At 50.3% G+C, this 13,151-nt stretch overlaps 1 protein-coding gene across 4 annotated transcripts in view; it reads left to right on the plus strand.

Moving 5' to 3' along the window:
* The window catches only part of AFAP1 (actin filament associated protein 1), a 141,043-nt gene that overhangs the window by 27,059 nt on the left and 100,833 nt on the right, over window positions 1-13,151 (plus strand). For 3 of the 4 annotated variants that reach the window (XM_078068343.1, XM_078068346.1, XM_078068345.1), the window contains exon 2: window positions 3,018-3,066. The gene's annotated coding sequence lies outside the window, so the exon portion shown is untranslated. Of the gene's footprint in view, window positions 1-1,781; window positions 1,916-3,017; window positions 3,067-13,151 lie in introns of those variants that run through there. The other variant, XM_078068344.1, reaches the window with a different exon arrangement.

Consider the following 13,151-nt stretch of genomic DNA (forward strand, 5'->3'; position numbering starts at 1 on the left):
ATGGTTTAGGCCTGGGATACTTAGTATCATCATGTGACATTGAACGCTCTTTGGCCTCTGCTGTAGAAATGTACAGACACCAGCTTCTGAGTTTAGCAGGGGACAACCCCCCAGGTGGCTTAGCTGTGCGGAGAGTTGGGATGACCTCAGGCCCATGCGAGAAAGTGTGGTCTCATACGTCGGTTTGGTTCTCTCTCTCAGAGAGCTTCCTGACCCCTCGGAGGAGTGATACAACTCAAGTCCTGGGCTGTCTGGGGCCCCCCAAGCCCTGGGCTCTGGGGTTGCCCGCTAGATCACCCGCACTCACGGTGCACTTGGTCGGGAGAACGTGGGAGGACCTCAGTTTTACGTGGTTGTTATCAATGGTGGTAATGACTTCTCACATTTGTGTGTTGCTTCATGGTTCACAAAGAAGTTTAAAATCCATTGTCTCATTTTATTCTCTCAGCAGTTCTGTGCAAAAGGTGGGTGGGTTTTCACATCTCTTGTCTTTCTGGTGATTTTACTGGGGCTCCCAGAAGATCAGGGACTTAACCAAGGGCTCTCAGGTACGGCATGGTGACCTGAGTTAGTAATACTGTTTTGTATATTTGAGAGCTGCTAAGAGAGTAGATCTTAAAAGATCTCATCACAAGGAAAGGAGATCTTGTGACTGTGTGGTAAGGGATGTTGACTAGATTTATTGTGGTGATCATCGGCGATATATACAAATATCAGATCGTTATGTTATACACCCGAAACTCACATAATGTAGTGTGTCAATTACACCTCAATTTAAAAAATAAAAAATAAAGAAGGGGCTTAACCAAGGTCACACACCGAGTTAGGGTGGCCCTGTGTCTTCCTCGCCGCTCCACCAGGGCTCCATGCTCTGGTTGGGACAGTGCTATGTTTAGTCTCCTCTAAACCCCTCACCCATTTGGGGAGGAGTTCTTGGGGGCATTTCTGTTCAGTTTGGAGGCTTTAGATATCCCACCCTCTGTTCCTGCCTCCAGATGCCCAGACATTCCTGAAGCCCCCGGTCGCCCCTGTGCTTGGGGGCCTCTTCCGCCTCCACGTGGTACATTTGTTAACCCCTGCGAATGAGCTCTCACGCTACAGGGACTGCGTCTGCCTGCCCCCCACACTCTGAGCTTCACTTACTGTTCAGATCTGATCGCTTCCTTCTAGAATGGGATGTGCTGTGTGTGCTGGGTTCTTTTTTTTTTTTTAAATTCAAGCTAGTTAGAGCCATGGCTGAAATAGGTAATAGCAATGAGTGTGCTACTTTAAGACTGTGGCTGGGTGGCCTCCCTTCCCCGTGTGAGCTCCTCGAAGGTGTGGCCATGTCGTGTCCCTCCGTGTTGTCACCGCAGTGGCTGACTTGGCATCGGGACCATGGAAATTCACGTGAGGCCAGCAGAGGTCTTGTGTCTGGAAAACGACAAGCAAGCTAAAGGAATTTTTACTTAAGATGTTTGCAAAAGAATATTTTAGAGAGTTGACCTGTTTCTCAGTTGGAGTTTAATTTCAGCTCAGAAAGCAGCTGGGTGCCTGAGGGCTTTGGGGTTTCACTGTGTGACAGATGAATTTAATTGTTGTTGTATGACTGTATTATCCTTTTGTGGCTTTCGTGGACCTTTCTCCCAAATGGAATAGATTTTTCTATGAAAGTCACACTTGCTTTTTGAGAAGCGTAACAGTAATTTTGTGGAATGATCTCCTGTTCATTTAACCCCAGAGATTACCTGCTGAGAAGCAAACACTCTGCTTTCGGCTCCGGGGAATGCAGTCTGGTTTCTGCCTCCGCGGCCGAAGGGCAGCGAAGTAGTTCTCAAAGCCAGAGAACAAGATGCGTGTGTGCATCGTGGAAATTCTCGAATGCTATTTCAAGTCTCTACGTTGGGATTTCTGTCGAGTTTTAGGAGCTAAGCGGGTACGTGCACGTTACGGTGTGGAGGGAGAAGAGCGGTGTTAACAAAGGGACACTCTGCTTCCGTCTGCTTTCTCCCCACCGACCGGCTCTCGGACCGCGGCCAGGCCTCACAGGGTCGCTGAATGCCCTGCCTTCTCTGTTCGGCTTCTGTCGAAGGGTTTTTGCCAGTGAGCTGGTATATGTGAAGGTGCTTTGTGCTTTTAAATTTTGGAAAATTTCAAGCCTATATGTGTTTTGGAAACATATGTAATTATTTTGGAAATATGTTTAACTTAGTCATTTACTGGGTATTTGGCACACTTTTAATACTGCCCAGATGTAGCATCTAAAACCTTAATTTCCTGGGAATACCACTGGAATAAAGTTCACTAGACTTGCTGAGGGGGAAATAGGAGTATTTGGTCAGGGAGAATTTTGCTCATCTTGCCGTGAGCAGGTTAGGGTCTCGTTTACATCTTCTCAAAGCCCCTAAAATTTATATATTTATCTTATAAAAATTATCTCCACAGTTTAAGTATTTTCTGTGGCCAAACATGGTTCTGAGAATGTCACAGACATGAAATCATTAAATTCTCATTACAGCCCCGGGAGGATTGTGATGCTACTCTTTGGATCCTTATCGTACGGATAAGGAAACTGAGGCCCAGGGAAACTGAAGCAACTTGCCCGAGGTCACAGAGCTCTCGCGTGGTAGTTCTGGGGTTGCAAGCCAAGCCTTAGTCCCAGAGGCCTTCTCAGAGCCCCTGCTAGAAGGCTGCCTCCTGTCACCCCCATACCTTACTCACGATCTCTTCTTTGAGTGAGCCGCACGCCCTCTGAGCTCTATCGGCCTATGTCTGTCTTATTTACCACCGTATTGCCCGGGCCTGAGCCTGCACATAGTAGGCATTTGTGGAATGATGATGTGAGGGGTTTCTGATATTAGCATCTTATCATTAAAATTCTCGTACATCTGTTTTCTCACCTGATCCTTAGAATTGTGAGGCAGGCTGTGTTTCCCTCCGCTTTTACCATAAGGAAATGATGTCGTAGAGTCAGGGATTGAGTTCTGGGTCATGTATCTCCAGTTCATACATGTTTTGTTTTTTTTTTTACCTTTTAGATTCTTCTGAAATTCTTTCTTTGGTGAGGATCATCAGAAGGAAGCACAGGTAAGAAGATTTCATGATCTTCCAATTCAGTGGCATTAAAAGAAATTAAACTGTCTCAACAAGAGCCATTACACTGTCTGCTGGGGGTGCTCGGAATAGAGGTCTTTGCATTAAAACCAAGATAGTGCCTGCTTATATCCATGTCAGAGATGAAGTCTGACGATCTGGCTTGTTTGGTTGGGGGAAAAGCTGGAAGTCCTGAGGACATAGGTGGAGTTTTCATCCCTGCTCTTCACCCAGGACCGCCCATCCCACGGTGGCTCTCCCGCATCCTCGCCAGCCCCACTCAGCTCTCTCCCTGGCCTGTCTTCTTATGGCATTTGTGAATATCAGAATTCCCCTGTGTCTAATCTGAAAATTGTCATCATGCAAAACAGAACTTTTAGAAGCGTGTAACACACCTCCCCGCTCGTAAAGGAAATACATGTTCATTGGGGAGCGTTTGGAAATAAGAGAGGATAGAGAAGAAAATAAGTCTCACCAGCAGACATCAGCAGTATGAACGTTTTGGCCTCGTGCAGAAAAGTGTTACCACGGCAGGCCAGAGACTGCCATCCTCTGGGAGGCCTGCTTGCAAGCTTGGCCCTTGGCTGGTGTCTGGAACTTTGATGTGGGGACGGTTCCCACCACCCTGACTGGTGAGAGCGGCTCACCGAGCCTGAGCTCTTTGTGCAGACAGCACGGTTCGTGCCAGCACACCTGAGTTCCTCCCGGAGCCTGGCCAAGGGGGCCCATGTGTCCAGCCCCCAGTGGAACCCCTGATGCAGGGTCTCTAACGAGCTTCCTGGTGACAGCGCTTCACATGTGCTGTCCTGAGTAACTGCGAGGGCGAGGACCCCAGAGGTTCCCAGCTGGTGTCCTCCGCTCCCTGTGCCTTTCCCTGTTGCCGCTTGTGCTTTGTTTCTTCTCGCCGTGATAAGTCTAGCTCCGAGTCTGCCTGTGTGCTGAGTCCTCCTGGCCAGTCATCGAACCTCGGGGCTGGGGCTGGGGCAAGGTCTTGGAGACCCTTGACTAAGGCCTATTCCTTTTCTTTTTCTCAGCATAGATTTTTTTCTTTTTTTTTCTTTTTTTTAGTAAAATGGGCGTTACATCTGTCTGAGATCTCTTTTTTATTCCACAAATATAAATGAGCATTTTGTCACATCACGAAATATTCTTTCAAAACACGATTTATACTTAAATTATACCTTAAATGTTTATGTAATGTTGGATGTTTGGGTTTTACAGTTTATAGTGCTATTGTGGGTAACGAAGACCCTCGTTTGCAGAACTCAGTGTGCATCTCAGCGCAGGTTGTTCTTGGGGTGGGGTGACAGAGGGTATGGTGGTGTGGCTGATCTTGGCAGACACCTTCAACTCTCCTTCAGAGAGGTGGTTTCCACTGGTACGGTTCAGCCGTGCTCAAGGCAGCCGCCTCACCGAGTCTTCACCAATACTAAGTATTACCAGTCAAAGCAATTTGCCAATTGGATAAATAATAGATGGTATCATTTTAATTTGCATTTATAAAAAAGATTTATTTGTTTATTTGAGAGAGAGAGCACACGCAGAGTGAGAAAGAGCAGGAGCAGGGTGGGGGAGAGGCAGAGGGAGAAGCAGGCTCCCTGCTTGGTGGGACTCGATCCCAGGACCTTGGGATCATGACCTGAGCTGAAGGCAGACGCTTAACCAACTGAGCCACCCAGGTGCCCCTTAATTTGCATTTTTCATTATTAGTGAGGTTTGAGTGATTGATTTTCTTTTCTGACTTGCCTGCTCATGTCTTTTGGATTGACAGTTTCCCATCCTTTGCCCAGATATTTTGTGACTATTCTGGGCCGGGATAATGACCTCCCAGGGCAAAGCCTTGTATCCTCACTCTGCCATACCCACCCCAGGCCTCTGCCACGGTGTGCATTGAAGAAGTGGGCTTTCCTTATGGCAGGAAGCATGACATCCGTTGCCCATTGATGAGGTGCATCCTTAAAAGAAGGCCCTGATGTGTGCGCTGGAATCGATATGCACCATGGGAAGGATGCCATGGCATCCCACGGAGGATGGGGATAGCAGCAGCTATTTCTGTGGGGGAGAGTGGCAATGAGGGGCCTCTGTTTATCACTCTCCGTAATGGTATGAATATCTCCACCAGGACGTATCCATGTCTTTCTCATGAAATAGAAAAAGACTCAGAATGTGAAAACCTTAATAAGCCAACTAACCCCATGTGATTGCAAAAGCAACACGGGATGGTCGTGGGGACACAAAGGCACAGAAGGATTCTGTCCCTGTGTGCTGAGTCCCTGCTCGAGGAGGAATCAATCACGTGGCACGTTCGTGTCTACCATGACGATTGCCAGTTCTTTCCGGCTGCTGGCCGAAAACACGGCTGCACGTGGGACAGGGCGGGGAAGGGGAGCCGGCAGCCAGGAGCTGTGTTTGTGTGACAAGCTGACCCTTCACCTTGACTGTTTAGAGGAGGTGGCAGGGAAGGTGTCTCATGGAGCAGGGGCGTGCAGTCACTACGCCCGCTCAAGGCCCTGGGGGGATTCAGCGGTGATGTATACAGTATTTCACGTGTGTGTGGCTACTTATTTCCACACCCATGGCAGCGCTCTGGAGGGCTGGGTAACATGCTGGTAGCACTGGTTGCCCCAGAGGAGGGGCTGGGATCGGAGGTTAGAGTGGAGGGAGAATTTCCCTGTTTGGCATAAATCTGAATTTAAAAATTTTTGCTATTTTATTATTTAGTGCATCTTAATTATGTTTACACTTTAATAACATTTGTAACGGCAGCAATATTTACTTTTGAAAATTTGAAAAAAATGCGAAATAACCTGTGACCGTGGACTAGCTATTCAGCCTTTCCGTGCCTCTGTTGAGGAGTGGTATGGTACCGATCTTATGCGGTTGTCCCGAGAGTTCAGTGAGAGAAAACTCAGAGCCCGGCACCTTCCGAGTGCATAATAAATGCTATTATTTCAACATTTTAGAAGAAAGAGAATACTAACAGGTCATCATGGTTTCTGTCGTGTAAATACCTCCGGGCTGTTGTAGAAAGAACCTGAATTCAGCTCCTTGTAAACAGTGTGATGGAAAAGCATAATTTGGGCATCAAGAGACTCCAGCTGTGAATGGGGCTCTCTGATTAGCATGCCGTCCCAGCAGCTCCTTGTTCCTCCCGTGTGTGATGGGAGCCATAGCACGTTCCTGTTGCAGGGCCGTGGGAGCCTTCCAGGGCCTGCAGCAAACTGGGAAGCGGGGGGCGATGGGGAGGGGCAGGCGGATGTGGGAGCAGAATGCATCCAGAGAACCCAGTGCGGTCTGTCCTGTGCGGAGAGAAGGCTCCTCCTCTGTTCCTTGCCACCTTCAAGGAAAGCAGGCCGGTGGAGGAATCCACCCGTCGGACGGCCCGACAGCCCCGGTGTGCGGTGTGTGCTTGTGGATTTGGCCCCATTGTCATGGCTGCAGCGGCAGAAGGGACAGCTCGCCTCGATTTGCATATCTGGGTGTGTGTGCTATTTATAAACAGTTAGAAAAGGCGTGGAAGACTGTTTGTGGCAAGCTGGCAAATCTGGCAAAACGGACAGTTCCGTGAGCACGGTTTGCACGAGCGCGGGCCCCGAGCATCCACATAAACAGACACATTTGCCCGTATTTAAGAGTCCCTCTTAAAAACAGTCAGCCGTCGGCCATATGGTTGATCAGCTTTTCCTTGAAATGCAGCGGGTTTGGTGCCCAGACGTCTGAAATCTGAAACCATCTTAAAACAGTTTTATGCCCCCTCCCTTTTTATTTCCATTATGAAGAGAGAAGAATGGAGGGAGGACGGTGTCACTTTACAGTGGCTCTCGTCACTGTCCTCTTCCCTGCTGACCTGGCACAATGTCAGCATCACAGCAGGCCGGGTGGAGATGTTCTTTCTCCCCTCCTCCGCGGCACGGTTCCGTACGGCATCTGTCACTCCCTAGCGTGCGTTTCGGTTTGTCCGTGCGCACCAGCACACACATGGGCTCCCCGAAGGCCGGGTTATTGTCTCGAGTCGCTGCTCCGCCCCCCGCCCCGGCACAGCGATTAGTATTTGTTGAGTGAACGGGCAGGGTGAGACAGCCGTGTCATGAAAAATGCTTGTGGAAGAAGCTGCGTGAGCAGGGAGTGGGGGACTGTGGGCGGGGAGGCCACACGGGTCCCTGCGGGATGTCTCATCAGCCCAAATACTTAACCTGGAAGAAGGTGCAGGTCTTGAGTAAAAATGTGCAGACCACTTCCTCGGGAAATCAGCAGGTGGTCACAGCGTTACACACAGGTGAGCGACGCTGCCCCGTGTGTGTGTGTGAGTGTGTGTGTGCGCGCACGCGTGGGCCGAGGGCTTTTATCCTGGTGCAGGTAGAATATAGAGCCCGAGGCACAAGAAAGCGCGCTGCCCAGCATCACCCGGGTGGAGTGGGACCAGAGCCCACCTGTGTCCCTCCCAGAGCCTTTCAACTGCTCACCTCACCGCCCTCTCTCCTGCTCACACCGTCTTCCTCGACTCTGAATATGCAGGAACGGGGGAGAAAATGTACCCCAGCGCCACAGGCACAGAGAAAAACCCGGCAGCTTAAAATCATATTGACACGTCTTCTACTGAGAGCAAGTGGTGATTTTTTACAATACCTTTAAATTTCACAGTACCTTACATTTTCTCATACGTTTGATAAAACAAGACAATAGAATGAGTTTGGGGAATAGCGACTTTAGAAAAGGGGGATGAGAAAGGGGGAAAATAGAGAATTGCAATTTTTACTTTATTCTCAGCCTAGCATTTAAGCGCTTTGGACTCTTATCCGTGCTACAGCTTGAGCCCTTACGTGGCCGGGCAGTAGCCATCATGGTAGAAGAGCATCGCAGGCGCCGACTCTACCCTCTGACGGTGGTCTGGTTAATTTTAAATTCAAATGACAGAAGCAGCAGATGGCGAGGTGGGGCAAGTATTTAGATGCTTGGTCGTTGACAGCCCTTTGCTTCCACGCATTACATCAGCACCTGGGACTGGCTGGGCCCACAGAGAACTGATTACGATCTGTCCCCTCGCCAGCTGGGCTCTTTATCACGCCGGGCCCAGAAGGATTGCCCTCCTACAGTCAGTGAAGATGGACTGCTGATTGTTTTGGAATCATGAAGGGTTATTCGCACCATCCAAAATTCTGAAGCAGAGCTACCAAAAGGCTGTCTTCTGTTTGTATTTCAGATCTTTCAAATCTGTATCTCAAGTCTACGTGAGCTAATTAAGGTCTTCGTCAATAGATAATTGAATATATTATTGATTGATGTGCAGAAGAGGTGTATCCCACGGCATAGCCCCTCGCACTTTGTTTGCACAAGGATGTGGGCCTTAGAACGTAACCTGGATCTTCTAAATGATCACCTAAACGTGAATTCTTTCTAAATGATTATTACTTTCTAAATGATTTTCCAAATGAGTGACATGGAGCACCGGAGCGTATACTTATTAAAGAGATACCCTTTTATTTTGTCTGAATTCGGATTTTACATCAGTATTTAGAAATGCAGCCATAGAACTGGCCCAGCCCCTCCCTCCTCCCTTTATAAAATCCAAAGATGCTTCCAGGGAGGGCGTGCTCCCTACCTTTCTCCTCACAGGCTGTGCACCTGTCCTCCTGCCTACCTTCTCTACTTGTCCCACCTCCTCTGGGCTCTCTGCAGAGGGAGTGGCCCCCGCCTCGGCTTTCCCGAGGCTGCATGGGACCGTGGCCAGAAGAGAGGGGTCACTGCCTGCTGTCCCATGGGGAGTTAATCTTGCCCGTGCTACAGTCTGGTCATCGAGCGGCACCAAAAGCATATAGTTCTGCAAAACCAGATGTCAAAATGATGGCAGGACCGATCTCTTCGTCAGGATGCTCGGTGTATTTTGATCGGGGGTGGAAAGCCACGTTAAAATATGTGATTCCTAAAATTTGGGGTCAGAGGGAAGTCAGGGACTCTGTGTGGAGTGACAGCGGAGCAGGGAGGTGAAGGTGTAACGGGCACCGGCGGACGCGGGCTGCCTCCCACGTGTGACTTAGGAACTCGCCTTGCAGTCGTGTTTCAGCTCCCACCGTGATGTTCTTCCTCTTCCGTGACGTGGTTGCTCCTCGGACCGGAGGCCTGCGGCCGCTTGCAACACAGAGGTGTCCTTGCGGCAGAGAGCGCTGTCGGCTACAGCGCTGGGGCAGGGAAGTCACGGCCCCTGGGCGAGGCCACCCCTCACTGCCGCCCCCCGGCCGAGCCCCTCCCCGACCACCCCCTCTGACCTGGAGGTCCCGCTTCCTCCAGTGCCTGCCTAGATTTGTCCCGCCCTTCTTGTCTGCTGTCGGTGAGTCACCGCGGCGTCGCTCTCGCGCCCGCATCCACACGTGGCCCCGTGTCTACATTTCTGAGGTTTTCACTTGGGCCGTTTTAAAAGTCGTTCTTACGGTTTCTTGTGGGTTGCGAGACATGCTTTCGGAGGCAAATTCCGTGCGGTGTGTTGACGTGTGTTTATTTTGCAGGGCTAGCTGGGTTGGAGCCCACTTAGAGCGAGCGGGTGGGGGGGCAGGGCGGGGCCCCTAGTGCGCTCTCCCGCTTGTTCGGGGTGTCCTGGCTTTCTGGCATCGGCATGTGGCCAGCAGCACGTGGGTCTCCTGAGATCGTTCTTTTAGTATACGATCCAAGGCTGCGGAAAAGAGTGGCCAAATCTGGCCCAGAGATACCCTGGAAGGACAGTTTGCTAAGTAACCTAGAATGGAGATGGTTTGCACGGGCAGCGTGGGAAGCGCTCCGGTGTGTGGCGTGTTATTTACGGCCCCGCCTGGTGGCACTACAGATTTCTGGAGGATTCCGGCATAACTTGGAGCACCGAGGATGGCATTCATGAGGGCTGTAGGCAGTCAGGATTCATTCCGTGTTCATTTGATAGCGGCAGCTTTGTTTTTGGCCACGTGTGAAGGTCAGATGTTCTCCTGGCAGGGCTATTAGAGGTGTTTGCTAGGGCTCAGATGTGAGGGAGCGATGTGTGTTTGAATCCGTTTAAACCATGAGTAAGCGAAACACAGCCAGGTGCTGTCGGCCACATTGTTTATTAATCATGGTTCCGCCTCCCGGTCAGACTCTTGATGAGGTTCCCTTGAGCCCTCCTGCGCGTGTGCACACACCACCCACACTCACACCCCCTCCCACCCATCCATACGCACGTTTGCTTTCAGAGCCCCAGCTTTATTTGCCATGTCTGCTTCCAGCACTTTCCCAGCCCACTGCCCCTTCTGTTTTACTGCCCAGACACCTGTTGTCCCCAGTCAGCCTGTCTTCCTCATTCCTGGTGTTGGAGCCTCCTGGGGCTGGGAGGCACCCTCACAATTTCCAGGGTTTTCCAAACCTTGTTTTATCAGGCCCTGGGGATGGCGGAGAGGCTGAGGCTTACGGGCTTGATGATGATGGGATTTTCTCCGGCACAGGCAACTTGGAGTGTGCTTAATGGTAAAGAATGCTTTGACTTCCACCCTTCTTAGCAAAGGATGGTTTGTGAACCTAGCCTCGCCTCCAACGGGAAAAGCGTGACTTGCAGATCATCTCATTTTGTGATATTGAGTGTTGACAGACAAGCTGTTCTTGAGCTGCTCATTCCCTCAGCCACGGTTTATGGAGCAGGGTATGTATGTGAGCTGTAGCAGCTTCTCCGCTGGCCCCTGGGACTAGCCCTGCAGGGAGCCATCCCCAGGGTGGCCTGGGGCAGATGGATGTGCAGAACTAGCAGCGTTTCGAGAGTGCTGTAATGGGGTGCCTGCAAGGTGCGGGGCTGACCTCCTGTGCTTCCTCCCTGAGCAGCTCGTTCCCATCGCTCTGCGTCCCCGCCAGAGCACTCGCCACGCTGCTTTGAGATTCTCTGCTTATATGTCTGCCCTTCCCATTAAATGGAGAACTCTCAGAGGACACGCTGTGGGCTATGTACCCATTATTTTTATATTCCCATTGCCCAGCATGGTAAGACAAAAGGTGGACAAGGACTCTTTACCGTTCCATGGAAACTAGATGGGCTGAAGGAGGGGTCCCCATGGTTGGGGAGCGGGGGAGACAGGATGGGCTCACAGAGGGAGGGAGTGGGTTTTGTTTCTCAACTTTGATTTGAAATCACACAGACTTAGGGAAATGTCGCAAAAATAGTAGAAAGAACTACTATATGCCCTTCACCGGATACTCCAAACATTTTACAACATTGGTACTTCACTCTCTCTCCCTCCCTCTCGCTCTCTTCTGTGTGTGTGTGTGTGTGTGTGTGTGTGTATTCATTCACTCATTCACTCATTCACTCATTCATTCATTACCAAACTGTTTGAAGTGGACGCTGGGTTGCAGGGGTGAGGTGAAGAAGTGGCAGAGGAGAGGTGGTTTGGGAGCTCTCACAGCAATCTGGGCTGGAGAACACAGTGGTTGGCCTGGTGGGAAATGACAGGAGAGGTGAGAAGTGGTCCGTCTGCTGTGTTTTGAAAGGAGACCCTATAAGATTTGCTGACAGGTTGGACGACAGGCCTCAGGGATTTGGGCCTGAGTGGCTGGAAGACTAGAGGTGCCGTTTTTGAGACGGGGACGACCGGGGGGAGTGGGTTTCGGCAGGAGGAATCAAAAGGCAGTTGTAGGGCTAAGACTGAGGCCCAAGCATGGAGGCCCTGGAGCATTGGTGGGAAAGAGCAGAAAGCAAGACCTCAAAGAACGTGAGCAATTCAGAAAGATAGAATTAGCTGATTTTATTCATAAGCAAAGAGACCGCAAAGGTGTAAGGTGTCTCCAGCTCGTTTGTACGGGGCTGAGCCTGCTCGTGTTACAGGGTCTCCATCGCTGGTGGAAGCAGCTGGCTTTCATCTGCAGGCGCACGGAGCTCACCCCCATGTCCTGTTTCTCGTAATGTGCCATCTGTGTCCCCTGGCCTTTGCTTTCACAGCTCTTTGTCACCACCCCTGTCGCCTGCCCCCGGGTGTCTCCCACATGTGACCCTATCTCTCCAGCATTCCTTGGGAAGGCTAGATTCAGCTCCGTTTCCCCACAGACGGCAGGTGGAAGTGCAGACCAGGTCTCAACTGGAGATGGGAATTTAGGGGAGATTACTGTATAAATGGTAGGTAGAGTCACGGAGTTGGAGGAAATGACCCAGGGATGACTGTACTTATGAGGAAGAAGCCCTGGGTCCAAGAAGATGAGCGGGAACAGCAGAGGAGGCCAGGCCTGGGAGGCATGCGGAGAAACTGTGTCCAGAGGGGTGTGTGACGGGGTACGGTCAGACGCTGCCCCACCAGTGGGGGCAGATGTCACTGAGGTTACAGGAGCCGGTCAGAGGAGGGGCAGCACGACGAGGGAGCCCAAGGATGGGAAGGACGGGAGTTGGGGGGCAGTGCCGACCTCTGTTTGGAGGGAGAAGGCTGGTGAAGTCAGGTTTGCTCTAGATGGTTTGTCATGATGGTGTGAGCAGTACTTAATTTATATCGTAATCTCTGGATCCTTATCCAGGGGAGCGGATTAACATCCTTTAGCTGGAAAACTAAACGTGTATTAAAAACTCTTCATTGTGGCTTATGCTGTATTTTGGACGTTACGATGGACATTTTCTCTATGGAAATAGGGCCCTTTGGATCAACTCTGAAAAGAAGTACTTCTGAGAGGGACACACACTTTCATCAGAAATGATAAAGTGCCAGAATTGTTTTCTGCTTTATTAAAGCACAGATTATTGAGCTGGTAATTGCTAAAATTGCTAGCTAGCATTTCTGCGAGGTACCTGTTGTTACTGAGGAGATGCTGGTCTGTCACGTGTGAGCCTTGTGTCTTTGAGGGAGTGAGTCACCTTCTGGGGGGGGGGCGTTTTCTCCTCTCTGAAATGATAGCATCTCTTCCACAGATTGTTATTTAAACAATGTTAGAGACTTGTTTGGAAGAGGGGTTCTCACTAAGTTTGGGGAGGTGTCTCATGAAATATACAGAGGAGATGAGGTTTGGTTTCTCCAAACCAAGGGCCCCACTATGTGAGATGATGCTCTGTTTTAGGCAAGTTACATAGCATCTTGTTTAATCCTTATACCTACCCTTTAGAGCAGAGATTATAC

Source organism: Halichoerus grypus, chromosome 3, assembly GCF_964656455.1.
Source record: "Halichoerus grypus chromosome 3, mHalGry1.hap1.1, whole genome shotgun sequence".
Lineage (NCBI taxonomy): Eukaryota > Metazoa > Chordata > Mammalia > Carnivora > Phocidae > Halichoerus > Halichoerus grypus.